Source organism: Chaetura pelagica, unplaced genomic scaffold (genome assembly GCF_000747805.2).
Source record: "Chaetura pelagica isolate M959 unplaced genomic scaffold, ChaPel_1.0 scaffold116, whole genome shotgun sequence".
NCBI lineage: Eukaryota > Metazoa > Chordata > Aves > Apodiformes > Apodidae > Chaetura > Chaetura pelagica.
The window spans coordinates 2,316,723-2,320,736 of record NW_009953655.1 but is presented as its reverse complement, the minus strand read 5'-3'; positions in this window follow the sequence as shown (position 1 = coordinate 2,320,736).

Below are 4,014 nucleotides of genomic sequence, written 5' to 3'. Positions count from 1 at the left end.
CCCCAGGCAGAGAATAATTAAAAAAAAAAAAAAGCAAAATAAAAAGTCTTGCACTAATCAGGTGCTCTGGTCCCTTCGACTTGCCAGGCTCAGCTCTGTGTTGATTGTGGCCCAGACCAAATGCCACTGAAAACAATAGAAGAACTGGGCTTTGGATCACAATACAAAATCCTTTGGTCTAAGGGCTTTTGAGGACACGCAGTGCGGTGCCATCAGAGTGCTGGCATCCTCTGGGAGGCCCTCAGCTGGCTTGGGGTGTGTCAGCACCCTTCCATGGCCACCCCAACGACCCCCAGCACATGGGGCTCTGGTGTGATGCCACAGGTGAGGGATGTCTCTAGGCCTTTGGTGAGCCATGTCTCTCCTGGGGAGACACAGATCAGGAGAGGCACCTGTCAGGAGAATATCTGAGGATGGGGACACACTAGAGAAGTCCTGCTTTCATTCTCTTCAGGCATTTTCTCCTGACCTCTGCCAGATTTGAGAAACCAGCCCTTGGGCTCACTCTGAGGTTGCTCATGTTTTTTCAGCCTGAATCCTTTGAGACCTGGCTGTGGGTCATGTGGGAACAGCTGGTGGTGTGCAGAGAGATGGGACAGAAAGGAATCACCAGCAGAGTTATGAGGACTGAAATCCTTCTTCTCTGCATGACACAGGGGCCAGACTCTTCTGCTAAGAGAGCCTCTAGCCCCCCTGCATCCCCTCTCCTTTCTCATGGCATGCAAATTGTCCCAAAACTTCCCTCACCGCAGTAAAAAAATAAAAGCCAACTCTTCTTAGGTGTGTCCTGCTTCTCCCAGTTATTCCAGTCTTGCAGGACTTCTGTCTGCTAAGGACAAACAAGCAGCACAGGTCTCAGTTAAAATGGTCTCTGCCTTCAGATCTCCACTAGCACCCAGAGCACTGGCAAAGAGCTGCCTCATCTTCAGTTGTGCCTGCCTCTCCCTTGCAGGCAAATGCAAGCACCAGGATCCTGAGCACCAGCCCTCACTTTGAATTTCTCTGCTTTGGCTGCTTGTCTTCCAGTTCTTTAGCATGTCTTGAATGTGGTTTATTGTCTGCTAATAAAGAAAAGAGCGTTGCTCTCCAGCAATGGCAAGGTCCCAGCTTTCGTGCCCTGTTGCAGAGCCAGTTCCCGTCAGGGGAAGCAGCTATCACTGGAGGTTTTAAACAAACCACTGCCCCCCCAAAAAAAACCCTCCTGTTATATAATGCTCTCCTTCCCCTCCTTTTAATGAAAACAACCAAGTAACTGTCTATTTTTACCATGGTAGGGATGGATCCAGCAGGCTTTAGCTTGTGCACGAAGTCTGGAAATCAGTGGGAGCTCTGCTTGCATGGGGAAGGGCTGCTGGACCCCCATCAGGAGACACTAACACAGTGTAATGCTTCCTGCTTCGGGCTGAGAGAGGCCAGAAAAACACAGGCCACAACATAGGACACATTTTGCAAATGACATTTGGTGTTAGCCAAAACATAGCTCCGTGTGACAGAGGCATAGAGTAAAGAGCACATTCCTTTACCACACTATTACTGTAATATCCCAGTGCCTCCATGTTAATTTGTTCCCAGGAAATTCCATCATCGCTGTTTCAAGTCTGTGGCAGTTCAAGCCATTTAGGATGATGGGAAACTACCCTACTCAGGAAAACATGATAATAAAAGCAATGATTAAATTTGCCTTCGTCCTTAGGCTGCACACCCTTATCAAACTCTGACGCAGTATTTTTCAGTATAGAAGGATTCCAATGATGTTCTTAATAAATTATGAGAAATCAGCTGAAAGGGAGGGTTTGGGTTTTTCCTACCAAGTCCAAAATAAGAATAATACTGCCCCAAAAGGAATTCCCAAAATAAAATGTTCAGAAAAAAGTTTATTAATATGGATTCTCTGTTCCAGAAAACCTGACCTTATGCAGTGGAAACATTGCCAAACTGAATCAGATGTGGTTGTGCTAATCCAGTGGTCAGGTCATCTGGCCATTGGGTTCAACAGCAACCAGCATTGATTGCTCCTAAAGAAAGCAATTGTGGACTGACCTGCTGTGGAAAAAAAGTCCTTCTCAGCTTGGTTATTAGACCATCTTAAGCCTGAAAATTTGTATCTCCTCTAAAACACCTTGTACATCCAAGTCTTAATGTTCCAGTAGTTATGAGTGAGAACAGTCCTGTCAAATATATCCATAAGCATACATAGACTTAGCACTGCATAAATCTTGTTGCAAGTGATTTTATATGTTAGTAGTTTCATAGTCAAATGAAGATCTCATTCTATAATACCTTTATTAACTAGCAATGACATTTCCTGATATTACATTTAACATTTAAAATAAAGAAAATTTTCAAATTACACATTTTATTTTAAGTTTTCAAATTTCTTTTTTCCAGCCAAGCTATTCATTGACTCTTATCACACCACGTTGACTTGAAGTTGCAAATTTTGTCACACAAGACAACCAACAACAATTTTCTGCTCTCCTAACAGATTCCTCTGTTTAGTCATATCCAACCTTCCCTCTCTCATCCAGAGGTGTGAAAAGGATGGAAAACATTCCTCGCCAGGGAATGCTGTAATGGAGAAATAAAACGGGACTGTGAACATAACATGTTTATGGTTTAAGCCAAATGCTGCTGAATACAGTGGGAGTCTATCCACTGATTTTGGTGCATTCTGCATCAGGATGTTATGTTGGAGTCTGCACTTTTGCTTTACTGAGAAACGTGAAGGTAACTGGGTGCATCTCTGTGGCTCCTGCAAACACATCTCCATGCAAACGCTGCTCTCTAGCACAGTGGTTCAGACTTTAGATTTGTTTGCTTGTTTTGGTTTGTTTCTTTAAAAGACTCCTTTGTACCTCCCTTTTTTACCTTTCTTAGCAATCCTCTCTTGAGCAGAGGCTCTATGAACCACTGGCAGCAGATCCAGCTTCCTGGGCTCCATCCTGCCCACCAGGGACATGACTGCAGCCCTCTCCTCCTAAGCTCAGGCAAGATGAGAAGTCCCACCAGCACTTCAGCTGCCTGGCGTGTTTTATTTATCTTGGTAAAGCCTTCCTGGGCTCAGACCCTGCTTTTTGCTACCTTTTATATGCGTATTTCATCTCCATTATTGTCACAGTTGCACAGCAAAAGAGGAAACTGAGGTGCAGAGGTTGCAAGACTTCTCTGATGAAGGAAGTTCGATAAGAGACACCAATAATTGAGATCAGCTTTTATCTCAGCATATCGGGTATGCTGTTTCTGATCTCTAGCCACAGTTAGCCAGTCAGCTGTAAGCTGGAACTGAGTTATTGCCACTGGTAGAGGTACATTTGCTTGTGAGTTATTGCAACATTTCTAATGCAAAATTCAACATCTGAAGGAAAAAAACCCACAACCCACAAAGGAAGGGGTTTAGATGCACATTCTTACTTAAAGCTTCCTTCCAGTGAACTGTCACCAAATCCTTTCTGCTTAGTGGCATCAACTGGTTATTTCAAGTCCATATTACCTTTTTCATTTTTTAATCCATCTTCCTGTCTTCTGATTTATTGTTTTTAACCTTCACAGACCTTTTCTGCCTAACTTAGTATATTGTATGCACTAAATCTAAGGATTACAAAATGCTTGGAAGTGATTTAAGAATCTGACTTATTGCTCATTTCATAGGGTGGAAAATTGGGTCTTTTCTCTTTCCACATCAGAGGACATGCTGCTGGAGATAGACACTGAGCAGTGAGAGGAGACCCATGTTTTAAGCAGGTCAGGGTCTCTGTTCTGCACAGTATATGCATTAATAACCACAAAAGCAGCCCTGCACTACATGATAAACATGTGGAAACAGTTTTACTACTTAGAGAGGATCTCCAAGCCAAAGAAGAAGTTGTCTGATTTGTCAGCATCTGTGAAGCAGCTCCATTGAGACATGACTGTATTAGTTCTAGCTATGCATCCAGCCTTATTAAAGACTTATGTGTTAAGTCTGCCTCTAATAAAAACCTGCTTTGATTTGAGTTGGGCTTCCTTACCCTACAC